General features: G+C 35.4%; 1 protein-coding gene across 1 annotated transcript in view; it reads right to left on the reverse strand.

Annotated features, from left to right (window-relative positions):
- Window positions 1–20377, reverse strand: part of LRRIQ3 (leucine rich repeats and IQ motif containing 3) — a 161392-nt gene that overhangs the window by 89602 nt on the left and 51413 nt on the right. The gene's annotated exons all lie outside the window — the stretch shown is intronic.

Here is a 20377-nt window from a genome sequence, read left to right on the forward strand (position 1 = left end):
TCATGACCTGAGCCAAAACCAAGAGTCTGAAGCTCAACGGACTAAAACACCCAGGCACCTCTCCATGTTTCTTAAAGTATAAATAAAAAGAAAACAATTTTAAACTCTCTATATAAGACCTTTTCCTTTTTGATATACTCATTTTTTGATCAATCATCAAAAATTCTAAAATAACTGATGATAAATAAAAGTTTTAAGGTATTACTTAAACCCAGATAATTTGATATTTCATAATAAGTTGCTACAGGGCCATCATAGTAGAAATAATGATTTTATGTCAAAATGTTAGTCATTTCAGAAGAGCTTTCCAATATCCAACATAATGTCCAGAAAATAAAGTAAAAGTATCAAGAATCTTAAAAATTTAATAAAAGTGCATACATATTTGATATACAAATAAAATATACATGATACAGATTTAACAAAATAAGCATTCTACTTTCAAGTGAATTAAGGTAACAAAATGCCTTTCTCAAGAAAAATTTGCTCAAAATTGGGCAACAGAAATTAACTTCATTTATTTTTAGTGTTTCAGTAATTTCAACATTGAATAGGTGACAATGGCTATAATCACTAGCTAAAATACTGTACAAGTAGTAAAGTTTATTCTAACTTACAATTTAACTTACAATCCTTACAAATAAAGTAGAAGTGCCTGGGTAATTCAGTCAGTTAAGCGTCTGACTTCAGCTCAGGTCATGATCTCAGGGTCCTGGGATCAAGCCCGGATTTGGGGTGCCTTGCTAAGTGGGGAGTCTGCTTTTCCCTCTCCCTCTGTTCTCACCCCCAGTTTGTGCTCTCTCTCTTAAATAAATAAATATCTTTAAAAAAATAAAGTAAAATAATGAAATTATATATGATAGCTATACTTGAAATATTTTGCTAATTTTATAGCAGTTATAACTGAATTAAGCCCCTGCAGATAATTTGTTTACTATTCAATAATTCAACAAATATACTCCTAATAAACATACTTATCAATTAATAGCTTTTGCCTTCAAGAAACAGAAAACCCCAAAGTTAAGGTAGCTTAAATAAAAATGAGAAGTTATTGCTTCCCAAAACTGAAAGATCCACGGGTAGGATTACAGGCATGGTTTGTTTGGGGCTAAGTCCCATTCCTCAGAGGGTCTCTGGCTCACTCTTTTCCCATATGTCAATTCTCCCCTCAAGCAGGCATCTCCTATGTTGCAAAAATGGGTAAAAAATGAGTATAGCAATAATTCAGAAGAAGGAAAATAGATGATACATGATTACCAAATCAAACCAAACCCTGTACCTCATGCTCACTTGAACCAAACCCAAATTAATCCCCATGACCAGGGAACTGGTATAAACTGGCTAGTGTAAACCTCCCAATCCTTCTGGCAAGAGACATAAATTTTTTCTGACTGGCTCACAACAATCTGGTCCAATCCGTAAATCTGGGTGTTTGCTTTATCCTACACCTCACAACAATAAGGGGTTAAATAGATATTACTGATACAACAAAAATGTCTATTAAAATTTATCTCTTTGGATATCAACATCAATATCACTTTCCGTCTCATACATACATCTGCAAAATTGGCAATTTCTAAGCCAAAGGCAGACGCTTAACCATCTGAGCCACCCAGGTGCCCTAAAATTGGCAATTTCTAGGTGAAGCATATGTGGCCCTATGTCAAAAGGAGAGAATCCAAAAATACACCTAAATGTAGGTTTAAATTCAGGATCTATGGTAATTCCTCATTCAAGAAACCTGGATAAATATGAATTATCCATCCCCAGCCTACCTATGAATACATAAATGTAGATTAAAAAGCAGAATGACTACAGAGATATACAAAGTGTACACTGGAACACAACACATATCACATCCTGCCAAACAAAAATAGATGGAACTTCCCGCCTGGGCAGTAGAGTGAGTTGTCTGGTCAGTGAACCTATGAGCACTTCATTGGACTTTCTTGGAGTCATTCCCTTGTATATACTATTCCCTCCCTGAGTAGAACAGTTGTAAGGATGTCCGTCTGGAAAATGTTTCTGTAGCAGAAGACTATGTCCTGAGAATATAGAATAGGGCTGAATGAATGAATGTTCCAAAGGGCTTAAGAAAATCATCATTTTTAGAGAAGCTTTAGATTTATCTGGCCACTCAGTTCCTCTAAACACTTAGTAAGCAATCTGTATTTTTACTGGCCACCCCATAAAACAGGCAAACCTTTTAAAAGTAAAAATATTTAAAAAATCTTTCTCCCAGCATGAAGACATTATGCTCTGCCCTCCCTACAGGACTCAGCTTAGTGACTTATATCTTCATTTGGGCTCTTACTGGGCTTCCACTAATACTTCTTTATGGTCCTATCACTGAATCAGAGGCTTTCTCTTCTTTGTGACGCTTACGATCCCTTACGTCAGGCAGAGAATACTTAATAGTAAGTATTAATTTTTTCTAGTAGCTTACCTTTCCATCTTTCCAAATCCTAACTTTACTTTGGGGTATATAAATCATCTTTTCTACTTCACAGACTCCCAAATTAACAAACATTTCATCAAACTGAATTATAATCAGTTATAATTTATAAATCATTATAGATTTGCCCTTTTTAGCAAAGTCATATCTTCTCTTCTCACTGCTTTCATTCATACCCATTTCAAGCTAATTATGTGTCCTTCCTAAAATAATCTACTAGAGACCATAAGTGAAGTAATCAAAATACATCAACATCTGGCATTTTTCCTAATAATCTCCCTAACTTCATACTTCTGTAGGCAAAAGCTGATGTATAATATAAATAAACAGTTTAACCAACTCTTTCTTAACTATATAAAAATGATTACCAACATCCTCACCCAGGATAAAAGGTTCTCCTTCATGACTCTCTCTTCTCTACCTCAATATATAGCTTTCACACTTTGAAGTCTATTCTTTATAGTATCCACTTCTTCTTAAAGCTCAAACTGGTTTAAATATCAAAAGAGTCAGTTCAGGTTAGGGTAAGATTCAGGGTTCATGACCTGAGATGAAATTAAGAGTCAGATGTTTAACCAACTCGAGCCACCCAGGGGCCCCTATGTAATTTTTTATTCTTGAACCTTATCCACTATACAATATTTCACAATAGTTGGTTAGCATTGTAGAATGATCAATAATTTGTTATTTGTGTGAGTTTATTTTTAATATTATTAAGAAACATATATATAATATATAAAAACAGATGTTTGCTAAGAGCATTTTTAACTGGAGTGTAAAGACATAAAAATGTGGCTATTCTCTTTCTCATAAACATATACCTTAATTCAGAACCCTAGATCAATTTCTTTAATCAACTTTAATCATGTCCCACTTCATGAAAACCCAAGGTAAAAGTTTAATTGCCTAAAGTGTGACTGACTAAATACCCTGACCAATCTTCATGCTAAAAACATGAAAAAAATATGGATAAAGTATAATGCATGGGTAAGGACAAATATGTATATTCCTATTAAAGCAGCAGGTCAAAGAGATAAGCAGGGTCTCTGAATCCAGCTTTCAACCTTAGGACAATTACTTCACTCAGATAATCTTGACCTTTGGTATTATGGATAGCCTTGAGTATACAAGCAGAGGAGAGTGTAAGGTCTCATCAGGATGGGTATTACACAGGGAAATGTCCCCAAAATCTAGGATCAAATGGAATGCACCTCCAGGATAAAGGTGAATTATTAATAACCACTGACATCACTATTTTCCTCACTCTACAAATTGTCAGAGGAAGAAAATTGCTTTCTTGGACTTACCTTGTCCCTGGATGAAAGAAAGCTCATAATACACCAAGTATAGATACTGAATAAGCAAGTGTGAGACATAGGCAAAATTCATAAGATGTGTTAAGTATAGATAGTAAGTAAGCTAGTAGCCTGAAAAACCCACTATACAGAAAAACAGGTGTATACAGATACTGGCTGATAGAAAGGATGAAATTGGAGTATTATTTATAGATAAAAAGATATAGGAGAATGAAATAACATCTTAAAAATTTCATAGAGCACTGATCACATTATCTCCAGATAGACAGCTGTGTTTCCCACCAAATCAAGCAACCATCAGGAACCTGATATGACCCCATGCATATGAGTGAAATCCTATTTGTCTTTCTTTGACTGACTTACTCTCTAGCTCCATCCATGTCATTGCAAATGGCAAGATTTAATTCATTTTTATGGCAGATATATATACCATATCTTTCTTATCCATTCATCTGTTGACGGACACTTAGGCTGTTTCCATAGTTTGGCCATTGCAGATAATGCTGCTATAAATATTGGGTTGCATACACCCCTTTGAATTAGTATTTTTGTATTCCTTTTTTTATTATTATGTTCAATAGCCAGCATAGAGTACATCATTAGTCTTTGATGTAGTGTTCAATGATTCATTAGTTGCGTATAATACCCAGTGCTCATCACCACACGTGCCCTCCTTAATACCCATCAACTGGTTACCCCATCCCGAGCCCCCTCCCTTCTCTAACCCTCAGCTTGATTCCCAGAGTCCAGAGTCTCTCATGGTTTGTCTCCCTCTCTGATTTCTTCCCATTCAGTTTTCCCTCCCTTCCCCTGTGGTCCTCCATGCTACTCCTTATGTTCCACATATGAGTGAAACCATATGATAATTGTCTTTCTCTGCTTGACTTATTTCACTTAGCATAATCCCCTCCAGTTCTATCCATGTTGATGCAAATGGTGGGTATTTATCCTTTCTGATGGCTGAGTAATATTCCATTGTATATATTGGGTAAATACCTCATAATGAAATTGCTGGATTGTAGGGTAGTTCTACTTTTAAATTTTTGAGGAACCTCCATACTGTTTTCTAGAGTGGCTGTACCAGTTTGCATTTACACCAACAGTGCATGACAGTTCCTTTTTCTCCACATCCTCACCAACAACATTTCTATTTGAATTTAGCCATTCTGATAGGTTTGAGATGAAATCTCATTGCACTTTTGATTTGCATTTCCCTGATGATGAGTGATGTTGAGCATCTTTTCATGCGCCACGCATATGTCTTCTTTGGAGAAATGACCGTTCATATCTTCTGCACATTTTTAATTGTATTATTTTTATTTTGGGTGTTGAGTTTTAGAAATTCTTTTTTTAAAAAAATATTTTATTTACTTATTTGAGAGAGAGAGAGAGCAAACATGCACAAGCAGGGGGAGGGGCAGAGGGAGAGTGGGAAGCAGACTCCTTACCGAGCACAGAGCCCCACTTCAGGCTTGATCCCAGGACCCTGAGATCATGACCTGAGCCAGTCAAATGCTTAACCAAATGAGCCACCCAGGCACCCTACAATTTCTTTATATATTTTGGATAGTAAACCTTTACCAGATATGTCATTTGTAATTATCTTCTCCCATTCAGTAGATCGTCTTTTAGTTTTGTTGATTGTTTCCTTTGCTGTGTAGATTTTTATTTTGATGTGGTCTCAATAGCTTATTTTTGCTTTTGTTTCTCGTGCCTCAGGAGACATATCTAGAAAAATGTTGTTATGGCCAATGTTAGAGACATTACTACCTGAGCTCTCTTCTAGGATTTTTATGGTTGCAGGTGTCACATTTAGGTCTTTAAGCCATTCTCAGTTTATTTTTGTGTATGGTGTAAGAACATGGTCCAGTTTCATTCTTTTGCATGTAGGTGTCCAGTATTCCCACCATTGGTTGAAGAGACTTTTTCCCATTGCATATTCTTGCCTCTTTTGTTGAAGATTAATTGACCATATAATCGCAGGTTCATTTCTGGGCTTTCTATTCTGTTCCATTGATCTATGTGTCTAATTTGTGCCAGTTCCATACTGTCTTGATTACATTAGCTTTGTAGTATGACTCAAAATCTGGATTGTGATACTTCCAGCTCTGTTTTTAAAGATTGTTTTGGCTATTTGGAGTCTTTTGTGGTTTGATTTGGCTGTGGCATCTGTCACCCCATTTATCACCCAGGGTTCATTCAACTGATCTAGCTGGCTAGGCAGGTGTCCCCTTCCTCCCATACTGCTCCATGTGCATCCCTCCCAAAGCTATATGCATGGTGGAGGATGATTTTCTCCAATAGAGGAGGACCATTTTTCAGTCAAGGGTGTATGAGTAGCTGTCTGTGTTCCCCTGCTAGAACCTCCAAACAAGCTCTCAACTAACCTTTTATGTGGGGCATCGGATTGTTGTTAACTGGAAGAGTCCCAACTGTCAAGCTTTTCTCTTGACATGGAGTTTCTCCCGAAAGAAGTATCTAATCTCCTTATTGGAGGGTAAAAGCCTTATTACTATTTGGTAGAGAAGGCAACATCTTACAAAATTTTAACAAATTCCTACAATATTGTTACAATACAGCCCCACCATAAGTACTCCCTGGCCCCTAGGATAAGGATTTCTTAATTTAATCTCTCTAGAGAACAAGTGGAGAGGAGGGACTAAATGGAGAAGAGAGTGTCAGCTGCCCAGCAGTTCAGGATTTGGGTAGAAGAATTTAATTGATTCTAAAACTGAGATTCAATAAATGCTCTTATTTGCAGCATCACTTATGCCTCCACTTATAGAGGTTCTTAGCATCTTTAATTCCCACTAATTTCTGGGTTCTGCAGTATGAATCAGCCTTACTCTCAGGCTCCTATCAGGATAGGCTATATAGCAGAGGTTGGCAAACTTTTTCTTAAAGAGTTAGATAGTGAATATCTTAGATTCCTGAGCAGTATGATCTTTCCCAACTACTTAGTTTTATCATTGTAGCACCAAACGATGATAGCCAATGCATAAAGGAATGGGTGTGGCTGTGCCCCAATAAAATTTATTTATAAAAACAGGCAATCATCCTGCAGGCCATAGTTTCAAGATCTCTAAGCTAAAGGTTTCTAAGGTCTGCAAAGTTATTACAGACACCCACCTGCTTTCTAGTTTTCAAAATTTTGTTGTTCTCTTTCTCTTTGCCTCTTAACCTCTACCTTTCTAAGTCTTCTTAATATCAGGTTTAGTGGGATTTTGAGAATGAGTAGAGGAAAACTGAAGTACCAACATAATATAATTTTTCAAAGTATGTGTTCTTGAAGAAAAACTCCTAGAATTTTCATTAGGAATACACTGTAAATATAGATCAATTAGGAAAGAACTGACATCTTTACTACATTGATTCATTCAATACAATGAAAATGATATATCCTTATATTTATTTTGATCTTGTTCTATCATTAATGCTTGGTAGTTTTCTTTTTAGAGGTAATTCATATCTTTCCTTACATGTATCCTTAGTATATGATCTAAGATAGCCATGGAAGAAAAAAATAAAATAAAAAAGTATAGCCATGGAAGTACAGTGCTCACATCTCCTTGAAGAGAATGCACTATGGGGAGCACAACTGACTGACAGCCCAAGGTTCCACTTCTTTGGTTCCGCTAAGACTTTTTCTGCAAGGCTATCCCAGTCAATGCCTGAGAACATCAGGGTATTGTAATAGTGCTGGCCAATTTCTGCCTCATACACAATTCCTCTAATATTTACCTTCTATTCAGGGATTCCCCACTGGTCTGGCTTAGACTTTTTTCAGAGTTGTGTTGCTGAATTGCTTCCTATCCAGCCCCTTCTCTCTTTCCATTCCTGGGTGTCAGGTTCATATCTATTCTCATCCATTCCTACTCCTTTTAAGATATTTCTCCAAATAAATTTCTTGTACGTATCTTGTTTTTGTGTCTGCCTCTTGAAGAGCAAATGAACAAATTGTGGCTTTTTATACTATTATAAATGGTATCTTTAATTTCATTTTCAAATTTTTATTGTGTTTATATAAGTACCATTGATTTTTGTATTATGACTTTACTAGCTTGCACATTCACAAACATGACATCTGTAGGAAATTAAAATTTTATTTGTTCCTTCCTAATCTTTTAACTTCCTTTTTTTGTCACTTTGTTTCACCATTACATGTTAAGAAAAACATGTCCACCATCACAATGTTAAATGAAAATGCTAACAGTTGACATCCTTTTTTGTTCCTGATCTCAGGGGGAATAATTCCAATATTTCACTATTAAGTGCTAACAAATGTGTTAAAAGATACCTATTATTAGATTAAGGAAGTGTCCTTCTCACCTTAAATGAGTGTTGAATTTGATCAACTGATTCTTGTGCAAACATTGAGAAGATTTGTATACAGGCAGTCCTCATTTTACAATGTACTATGTAAATGAAACCTAATGCATACCAGAGCTATAGCCTCACTTTGTACAATTCTATCATATATTATTTTATATTGCTAAGTAATAAATTCCACAACTTAGTGGCTGGTCTGGGCTCTTTTCAGGACACTTAAGGAAAAAAGTCTGCTTCTAAGCTGATTCAGGTAGTTGATGGAACCCAATTTCTTACATAGGACTGAAGTCACCATTTTCTTGCTGATTATTGGTGAAGGGTCACTCCTAGCTAATAAAGGTTACTCCCAGGTCCTTTGCATGTGATCTCTGTATTCAAACCAGCAACAGTGCATCAAATCCTTTTTGTGCTTCAACTTTCTCTGATACCCTGTTCCACTACTAGCCAGAGAAAACTGTTTCTAAAGTGCTCATTTGATTAGGTTAGACCCACTTATATAATCTATATTAAAGCCAACTGATTAGTAAGAAACCTTAAGGACATCTGTAAAATACCTTTTGCCAGATAATATGACATAATCATGGGAGTAACACCAGGGAGCAAATGTCATATAAGCCATCTTGGAATTCTGACTATCACAAGTGATATGAGTTCAAATGAGATCAAATCTCAGTTACCTTGGAACCTTGCAAAATAATTTGTTCAAATAAGGTTATCTGTTAAAAATATGTGCAAATTTCAGTTAACATAATGCTGGGCAAAGTGAGGAATGCCTGAGGTGTTCCCCCATATTCTGTTAATGTGATTAATTTTCTACTGTTAAACTAATTTTGTATTCTAGGAATAAACCTATGTTGGCTATAGAGTATTATCTTCTATATATCACTAGATATGATTTTCTAATATTTCATTTAAGATTTTTACATGTATATTCACAAGAATGGCCTACCATTACCTTTCTTGTAATGTCCTTGTCAGGTTTTGGTATTAATGCTATATTGACCTCTCAAAACATCATGGAAAGTATTGTCTTTAACTCTCTAGAAAACTTGCATAAGATGGTATATAATATTCTTTAAATGTACACAGTAATTCACCAGTACAGTTACCTAGAACTAAAGTCTCTTTTGGGCAAGAACTTTAATCATGTATTCAATTTCTTTAATGTATATAGGACTATTCAGCATTTTTATTTCTTCTTGTGTCAATGTGAAAATTGTATTTCATCAAGAAATTTGTCCACTTCACCCAAATTATTTGGCATAAAGTTGTTCGTTGTAACTCTTGAATGTCTGTGGGCCTGCAGCAATGTCTTCTTTTTCATTTTTTATCATCAAATTAATAGAAAGAAAGAGGAAGAGGAAGGGAACAGGGAAAAGGAAAGGAAGGGAAGGGGAAGGAAGGGAAAAGAAAAATTATATGACCCTAATCAACAGATGCAGAAAAAACATTGAACAAAATTCAACACCTCTTCAGGCTAAAAATTCACAGAAAACTAGGAATAAAGAAGAACTCCCTCAACTTAATAAACAATATCTACCGGGCGCCTGGGTGGCTCAGTCATTAAGCATCTGCCTTTGTCTCAGGTCATGATCCCAGGGTCCTGGGATCAAGCCCCACATCAGGCTCCCCGCTCAGTGAGAAGCCTGCTTCTCCCTCTCCCACTCCCCCTGCTTGTGTTCCCTCTCTCCTGTCTCTCTCTCTGTCAAATAAACAAACAAAATCTTTAAAAAAAATAAACAATATCTACTTTATAGCTAATATCATACTTAAAACTACAAAACTAGAAGTTTTCCCACTAAGATGAAGTCTAAGGCAAGGATGTCCTCTCACCACTCCTTTTCAACATTTGTACTGGAAGTTCTAGCTAATGCAACAAGACAAGAAAAGAAAATTGAAGGTATACAGATTGAGGAAGAAGGAAAAAAGTGCCTCTGTTTCCAAATGATGGCCTATGTAGAAAACCTGAAAGAATTGACAAAACAAACAAACAAAAACAAAAAAACACCCTCCTGACACTAACAAGCAATTATAGCAAGGTTGAAAGATATAAGCTTAATGCACAAAACTCATTCACCTTCTGATATACCAACAATGAAAAAGTAAAGCAAAATATTATACATTAGCACACATGAAAATGAAATATTTCAGTTCAAATCTAACAAATATGTACAAGATCTATTTGAGGAAAACTACATACAATCTTCTGATGAACAAAATCAAAGAAGAAAATAAATAAATGAGAGATTTAATGTTTCATACATAGGAAAATTCACTATTGTCAAGATTTCAGTTCATCCTAACTTATCTATAGATTCAATGCAAACTCAATCAAAATCCCAGAAGATTATTTTGTGGATATCTAAAAACTGATTCTAAAGTTTCCACTGACAGGCAGAAAACCCAGACTCAGTAACACAATGTTGAAGAACAAAATTAAAGGACCAACACTATCCAATTTCAAGACTACTATAAAGCTACAGTAATCAAGACAGGAAAAGAACAGATAAATAAATCAATGGAACAGAATAGAGTGCTCAGAAATAGACATACATAAATACAGTCATCTAATCTTTGACAAAGGAGCAAAGGCAATACAATGGAACAAAGACAGCCTTTTTAAGAAATGATGCTGGAACATCCGTTTGCAAAAAATAAATAAATGAATCTAGTACAAACCTTATTTGAAGTTTTGAGGAATATAACTCAAAATGGATCTATAACCTGAATGTAAAATGCAAAACCATAAAACTCTTACTAGATATAACATTGGAGAAAACCTAGATGACCTTGGGTATGGCAATGCCTTTTTAGCTAAGACACCAAAGACACAATCCATGAAAGAATAAATTGATAAGCTTGTTAAAAACTTCTGCTCTGCAAAAGACAAAGAGAATGAGAAGACAAGCTACAGACTAGGAGAAACTATTTGCAAAAGACATACCTGATAAAGGACTGTTTCCAAAATTAGCAACGAATTCTTAAAATTCAACAATAAGAATGTAGTTTTAAAAAGGGCCAGATATGTTAAGAGATACCTCACCAAAGAAGGTATACAGATGGAAAATAAACATATGAAAAAATGTTCTACATCATATACAAATCAGTAAAATGCAAATTAAAATAACAAGAAGATACCACTACACATCTATTAGAATAGCCAAAATCTGTAACAATGATAACACCAAATGATGGAGAGGAAGTGAGGCATCAGAAATTCTCATTCGTTGCTGGTGGGTATTCAAAATGGTACAGCCACTTTGGAAAACAGTTTGGCAGTTTCTTATAAAACTAAACAAACCCCTAGTATACAATCCTGCAATCATGCTCCTTGGTATTTATCCAAAGGTGTTGAAAACTTAGGTCCACACAAAAACCTGCACATGGATGTTTATAGCAGCTTTATTCATAGTTGTCAAAATTGGAAGTAACCAAGATGTTCTCCAGAAGGGGACTGGATAAAGAAAGAGGTATATCCAGACAATGGAATATTATTCAGTTCTAAAAACAAATGAGTTTATTAAGTAATGAAAATACATGGAGAAACCTTAAATGCATGTCACTAAGTGAAAGAAGTCAATTTGAAATATCTACATAGTGTATGATTGCAACTATAGATATTCTGGAATAGGTAAAACTATGGAGACAATAAAAAATTAGTGGTTGCCAGGGGTTAGAAATGGGAAGAGGAATAAATAGGCAGAGTACAGAGGACTTTTGGAGGCAGAAAAAATGTACTATATAAGTCAATAATGATGATACATGCCATTATACATGTGTCCAACCCATAGAATACATAACACTAAGAGTGTATTATAATATAAACTATAGACTTTGGGTAATCACTATGTCAATGTAAGTTCATCAACTTTAACAAAAGTACCACTCTGGTGGGGAATGTTTGTAATGGGAGAGGCTATAAATGGGTAGAGGCTGGGAGTATATTAGAAATCTCTATACGTACTATTTAATATTGATGAATAATTTAAACTGCTCTAAAATAAAGTCTTATTTTAAAAAAATGAACTAAAAGGTATCAAGAAAATGATAAAAGGCATACAAGACCACATGAACTAGAAGTAGATAAGTTTAGAAATGCAATGATGGGACTCAGAAAAGAACCAGAATTTTAAAACTCATTTTAGAAATAAATGTTAAACTGGAAGGAGCATAATGAACAGAACAGAAAATGCCCTAAGAGAAAAAGAAGATGAAAATAGATATTTTAAAAATTAAAAAGAAATAAAGTCATTAGAAAAGGAACTAATAATACACTATGATAACACTAAGTATCTATTCAACAATTATTTTAAATACATATCTCCAACCTAAAAACAAAAAAACAAATTTTAACTTTATTAAATATGCAGTTGATAGTAGTTTATGTATAGCAATTCTAAACTATTTTGTGTCTATTAGAATTAAGCTAATGAGTAAAATTATTGATAATGTTGGCAACAAAAATTCACATGGTAGAAGTGAAGTACAATGTAGAATGAAGAAAGGCAGTGCAGAACCACCTGTGTTGGATTAGCATTAAAGGTATCAACATGAATTCATGATATAAAAAATAAACCATTTTATATCCAGTCTGCCAAAATGGCCTAGGAACCATGACACTCTAGTAGCAATGAACACATCCAATTCCCAGATACTGGTCTCCAAACACAATTCCCTACTAAAAAGACTAGGGCTCTTAAGAAAATATTATAGGAAGAAAAATAAGAAGAACACAGAATTTGGGATATGTTAAACAACAGAGCTTGACATTTGCAAATTTCCACACACAGTTTCATTTCTCTACAACTAACCACAAATATCCAACACATAACAACTGTCTGTCATTGGATACATATCCTAACCTCTCAACCAAGTTTAAATTCTTAATGCTTCATCTATAAAATAGAAAATACAGGACAAATTTAAAAGCTCTGCTGTATTAAATGATATAAAGTGGACTGAAGTATGTAATATAGTACTTTACATATACTACACATTCATTAAGTGTTTCCTATTTTTTCCATTATTTTATCTTTTTTACATCCCCCTGATGCAGCCAATAATCCTCCCTATTACCTCAATATAGCTGCCCTTACTTAGATTTAATAGGCTTCCAACCTGATCATAACATTTCATTCTAAGAATAAAAATGTACCTCCCTGAGACTTCTGGGGAAGATGGTGAAGTAAGAGGATCCTAGGTTCACCTCATCCCATGCACATCAAGAAAACACCCGTATTAATATAAATAACCCAGAAAACAACCTAAAGATTGGCAGAACAAACTCTCTACAGCTAAATGTAGAGAAGTGGCTACATAGAAGAGGGTAGGAAGGGAACAGATGTGCTTGGGAGCCAAACTGACATGCAGGGCAATACAAGCAAGGGAGGGATGCCACCATTTCCCTTTCCCACTCCACACTCTGGATACAGGGACACTTGTCAGAACCAGTGCAGCCTGAACACTTTCCACCTAGCTTGCTAACAGTGTGTTCTGCCCCGGCACTCTTCTGCAGACCCACCCCTGAAGGAATTTTCTGAGGTGGCTGTAGGTCCCCTCCCAAAGCAGACTAGCTGGGACCTTGCTAACACTGTATATTTCACCCCCACACTCTCCTGCAGACCCTCTATATCCAACACACCCTTGGCAAGAGTACTCAAAGCAGTGCCACAACTGTGGTAAGCAAACCTGACAGGGGTTAGCACTACCTTAAAGTGACTCCTGCCTCAGGGAGAGGGGAAGAAAACCACACACACCAGTTCGACTACATCCTCAGCAGTGGGCTGGGAGCAGACATCTGGTCTGACTGCAGGCTCCACTCACCAATGGAAGCTTCTCAGGGGACAACACAGGGAAAGAGCCCTGCAGTTCAGTGCTCGCACAGCTCTGGCAAATCCCTGGTCTGACTCAACTCAAGCCCTAGATGGCCTCAGACTGGCCCAGACAGCACAGGGACCAAATCCTGCCCCAAACAGGCAAACAGAGCCTTTGCAGATAACTGAACTGAAGGCAAATGAGGGTCAGACACAACAGTAGGGTACATACAACACGCATAGGAGACATTCTGGAAGTGCCAAGTTCTAGGGAACAGGGGACATTGCACTGGAGGGTACTATAGGACCTCTTCTTCATAAAGCCTCTACTTTCAAAAGCAGGAGATGTGGCTGACTTTCCTAACACATAGAAATAGACACAGAGAGTTAGAGGAAATGAGGAGATAAAGGAATATGACCCAAATGAAAAAACGGGACAAATCACAGTAGAAGAGCTAAATGAAATGGAGATAAGCAATATTCTTAATAGAGAATTTAAAGTAATGGTCATAAAAGATACTCACTGGACTTGAGAAAAGAGTGGAGGACCTCAGTGAGACCCTCAACAAAGAGATAGAAAACAAACAAAAAAAGAACTAATCAGAAATGAAGAACTCAGTAACTGAAATTAAAAATACACTACATGGAAGAAATACTGGATTAGGGGAAGCAGAAGAAAGGATCAGCAACTTGGAGGACAGAGTAATGGAAAGCCAACAAGCTGAACAGGAGAGAGGGAAAAATAATAAAAAATTAAAATAAACTAAGGGAATTCAGCAACACCAACAAGTATAATAACATTCACATTATAGGGATCCCAGAAGGAGAAGATAAAGAAAAGGGGGTAGAAAATTTATTTGAAGAAATAGCTGAAAACTTCCCAAATCTGGAGAAGGAAAGAGAAATCCACATCCAGGAGGCACAGACAGCCCCCAACAAAATCAACTCAAAGAGGTTCATATATAGTAATTAAAGTGGCAAAAAGTAGCAATAAAGACAGAATTTTAAAAGTAGCAAGAGAAAAAAAATAGTAACATACAAGGGAAATCCCATAAGGCTATTAGCTGACTTTTTCAGCAAAAATTTTGCAGGCCAGAATAGAGTCACATGAAAGAAAAAAAAATCTGCAACAACGAATACTCTATCCAGGAAGGCTATCATTCAAAATAGAAAGAGAGATAAAGGCAAACAAAAGTTAAATTCATCACCACTAAACAGCCTTATATGAAATGTTAAAGGGCACTCTTTGAGTGGAAAGGAAAGACCATAAGCAGGAGTAAGAAAAGTAGGAAGCACAAAAGCAATAAAATTAACTCCATCTATAAAAATCAGTCAAGGGGTTCACAAAATAGAAGGATGTAAAGTAAGACAACATATACATTAAAAGTTGGAGTGGGGAGGAGCAAAAATTTAGTCCTTTTATTTTTTTTTTTAAGATTTTATTTATTTATTTGGCAGAGAGAGAGAGAGCACAAGTAGGCAGAGAGGTAGGCAGAGGAAGAGGGAGAGGCAGGCAGAGGAAGAGGGAGAAGCAGGCTCTCCACTGAGCAGGGAGCCTGATGCGGGACTCAATCCCAGAACCCTGGGATCATGACCGAGCTGAAGGCATCCACTTAACCAACTGAGCCATCCAGGCATCCCAAATTTAGTCCTTTTAGAATGGGTTCAAACTTAAGTAACCATCAACTTAACATACCCTGCTATATGCATAAGATGTAACATATAAACCTAATGGTAACTACAAATCAAAAACTGGTAATAGATATGCAAAAAATAAAGAGAAAGGAATCCAGAAACATCACTAAGAAAGCCAACCAACTAAGAAAAGAGAGGAAGAGAAGAAAGGAACAGAGAAGAACTACAAAAACAACAGTGTAACAAGTAACAGAATGACAATAAGTACATACCTATCAAAAATTACTTTGAATGTAAATGGACTAAATACTCCAATCAAAAGACACAGGGCGACAGAATGGATAAAAAAGACCCATCCATATGTTCACATCTATATCATTTTAGACCTATAGACACAGGCAGGTTAGAAGTGAAGGGATGGAAAAGGATCCATTAGGTATTTAGGTTTATATATAACATCCATTCATGATAAAAACCCTCAACAAAGTAGGTTTAGAGAGAATATACCTCAACATAATAAATGCCATAAAAGAAAAACCCACAGCTAACATTATACTGAATGGTGATAAACTGACAGATTTCCTCCTAAGATCAGGAACAAGGCAAGGATGCCACTCTCACCACTTTAATTCAACATAGTTGAATCAAACAAGAAACAAGAAAACTAAATAAAAGCCCTCCAAATTGGTAAGAAAGAGGTAAAACTTTCACTATTCACAGATAACATGATATTATATATAGAAAACCCTAAAGACCACCAAAAATTAGATTAAAGACTACTAGAACTGATGAATAAATTCAGTAAGGTCACAAGACACAAAATCAATATACAGAAATCCACTGCATTCTATACACTAATAATGCAGTATAGAATGAGAAATTAAGAAAACAATACCACTTACAATTGCACCAAAAATAATAATATACCCAGCAATAAACTTAAGGAGGTAAAAGACCAGTACTCTGAAAACTGTATAATGCTGACAAAAGAAATTGAAGATGATACAAACAAATGGAAAGATAATCCATACCCACGGATTGGGGAAACAAATATTGTTAAAATGTCCATACTACCCAAATTAATTTATGGATTTAATGCAATCCCTATCAAAATACCAACAGTATTTTTCACAGAACTAAAACAAACAACCCTAAAATTTGTATGGAACCACAGAAGACCCCAAATAGCCAGAGCAATCTTGAAAAAGAAGAACAATACTGGAAGAATCACAGTCTCAGATTTCAAGATACACTATAAAGTTGTACTAATCAAAACAGGATAGTACTGACACAGAAATAGACACAGGGATCAATGGAATAGAATAAATATCTCAGAAATAAGCCCACAATTATATGGTCAATTAATTTTCAACAAAGCAGTAAAGGATATGCAATGGGAAAAAGACAGCCTCTTCAACAAATGGTGCTGGGAAAATTGGACAGTTACATGTAAAAGAATGAAACTGGACCACTTTCTTACACCAGACACAAAAATAAACTGAAAACTAAAGACCTAAATGTGAGACCTGCAACCATAAACATCTTAGAAGAGAGCATAGGCAGCAATATCTCTAACATTGGCCATAGAAACATTTTTCTAAATCTGTCTCCTGAGGCAAGGGAAACAAAAGCAAAAATAAACTCTTGGGACTTCATCAAAATAAAAGTCTTCTACACAGCAAAGGAAACCATCCACAAAACTAAAAGACAATCTGCTGAATGGGAGAAGATATTTGCAAGTGAAATATCCAGTAAAGGTTCATTATCCAAAATATCTAAAGAACTTATAAAATTCAACACCCAAAAAACAAATAATCCAATTAAAAATGGGCAGAAGATATGAACAGACATTTCTCCAAAAAAGACATACAGATGGCCAACAGACACATGAAAAGATGCTCAACATCACTTATCATCAGGAAAATGCAAATAAAAACTACAATGAAATATCACCTCAAACCTGTCAGAATGGCTAAAATCAAAAACACAAGAAACAAGTGTTGGTGAAGATGTGGAGAAAAAAGAACCCTCATGCACTGTTGGTGGGAATGCAAACTAGTGCAGCCACTGTGGAAAACAGCTTGGAGGTTCCTCAAAAAATTAAAATTAGAATTACCATGTGATCCAGTAATCGCACTACAGGGTATTTACCCAAAGAGTATGAAACCACTAATCTGAAAAGACATATGCACCCCTAGCCAAATTATGAAAGCAACCCAAGTGTCTACTGATAAATGAATGGATAAAGTAAAAGTGGTGCGTGTATAAACACCACACACACACACACACACAATTACTCATCCATAAAAAAGAACGAAATCTTGCCATCTACAACATGGATGGATCTAGAAGGCATAATGCTAAGTGAAATAAGTCAGTCAGAGAAAGACAAATACCATATGATTTCACTGGTATGTAGAATTTAAGAAACAAAACAAAGAATAAAAGAGACAAATCAAGAAACAGACTCTTAATATAGAGAACAAACTGATGGTTACCAGAGGGGAGTTTAGTGGATGGGTGAAATAAGTGAAGGGGATTAAGAGTACACTTATAAGCAATGCGTAATTTGTAGAATGGTTGAATCACTATGTTGTGCACCTGAAACTGACTTAACACTGTTAATTATAATTAATTATAATTAACAATGTTAATTATACTGGAATTAAGATTTTTTAAAAAATTAAAAAGTGTACCTCCCTTGCACTGTTTCATCTATATTAGAAGTACCATCACTTTAAAAAATAATAGCATTAATCCTAACAGTTTTCTAAATTTAGGCAATATATGATATCTCAAGTCTGTATATAAAATTTCAAGCAGTTTAAGCGAACAGTTTTCAAGCATGGTGCAAAGTATTTGGGTGTGGGGAGATACTTCTCATGGTTGGAAATAGACATATGAAAGGACTAATCATTTGTACTTTTAGGTTGGGGGAATCCATAGACACTCTCAGAGCAGCTTTATATGCTGCCCAGTTCCTTTCTAGTTTTCACTTTTCCATAGATGAATCCAGACATACTTTTCTGATTCTAGTTTCCACAATTTATTTATGTATTTATTAACTGAGCAAACTATGTTTTGAGCACCTAACATATGTCAAGCACTCTGTTATATACTAGAGATAGAGAATGTACAGTACATCTGGAGATAGAGATAATTATACAGACAACTGTAATACAGCATGGTGTAAGTGCTCATGATGACGACAGTATGTTATGAACAATGTAGGGGCAAATATCCCAGCCATTTGTCCTAAGCAAACTGGGAGTAATTGGAGGATTTTAAGTTGTTGAATAAAATTAGATTTATATTTTTGAAAGATTACTATGTGTATGCTGTTGCAAATGTAATTAGAAATTAACAAGAATCAAAAAAGAAAAAAGAGTATGTTTCCCATGGAGTCAAATAATGCAGACAAAATGAGTTATAACAATAATAATGATATTTAAAATATAGCAGCTAATAAGAATGTGCTATGCTTTATATTCATGATTTTAATTCCCACAAGCAAAGGGTGAAATAAGTCCTGCTATTAGCCCCTGCTCTCTACCATTCAACATATGAGGAAAGTCGGGCTCAGAGCAGTTAAGTAACGGGTCTAATGGAACAGCATTTTAAAGAAAAAAATAATTCAAATCAGTCTGCCTTGAACCACTGTAATCAATTATTACTACTGATGTCTCTTTCCACAAAGCTCATTCAAATTCTGTTCACTCATGCTAAATTTTCAGAAATTATTTCCAAGCATAAGGTTCTTATCTCATGTTACATGAATATTAGAAGAAATCTTGATTCTAAGAGAAAAACTCAATCTCAAGGGCATAAACTAAAGACAAGTCCCTTTAATTAGATGTTTATTTCATGTAAAATACATACTAAATTTAAATGGAACATATGAGATAGAAATAATATTTTAAATAAATATACACCTGTCCAGTAACTGCCTGAAAATTTCCCACATCTTTTATTCCAAATCATTTTATGTGCCCTAACTTGTGAGACCACTCTCTCACTTTGACCTTGGTTAGAAAAGCCAAGAAAAGTCTCTTCCTCAGAAGTTGCAGGTACTATATTATGGTCAGTTTTGCTACTTGTCCCTCTTACTCACTTCTCTTTATCAGGGCTATTGCAATCTGTGATTTAGCACATGCAGGCTAATGCAAGAGAACATTTTCTTGGCCTAACCACAGAATGTTGAATATCATTTCAGTGAAACTTCCTAATCTTGCTTTCTCAGGGAATGCCCATTGCCCAACTCTAGATCTATTTAATCCTACCGATATTTCAGGGCCAAATCTCATTTCTGTCTTCTGAACTCTGCCATTTAGCAGTGGAGAATATACTATATGAGAATATTCATTTATTTTTTTCATGTTTGATGCTTGGCACAACTAATACAAATAAGTTGATGGCAGAGTATCCTACCTTATCTCCCCAATTACAATGTTGAGAGATCCTTGCAAGATAAATTTTCTCTATTTGCAAATGCCAGCCATTGGAAAGGAATACAGGAAACAAAGAGAGAGGAAAAGACAACTAACCAAAGGATAAGTAGATTGATGTGGTAGCAGATATTTCAGCAAAATTATCTTCACATCCCCCCAAAATATGTAATCTTCACATATTTCGTGATTTATATTTCTACTGTATCCCATTATATAGTATACAGCTTATATTTCTTTTTTTTAATTTTTTTTATTCTTATGTTAATCCCCATACATTACATCATTAGTTTTAGATGTAGTGTTCCATGATTCATTGTTTGTTCGTAACACCCAGTGCTCCATGCAGAATGTGCCCTCCTCAATACCCATCACCAGGCTAAC

Source organism: Leptonychotes weddellii, chromosome 4, assembly GCF_054177405.1.
Source record: "Leptonychotes weddellii isolate Sample4059 chromosome 4, ASM5417740v2, whole genome shotgun sequence".
Lineage (NCBI taxonomy): Eukaryota > Metazoa > Chordata > Mammalia > Carnivora > Phocidae > Leptonychotes > Leptonychotes weddellii.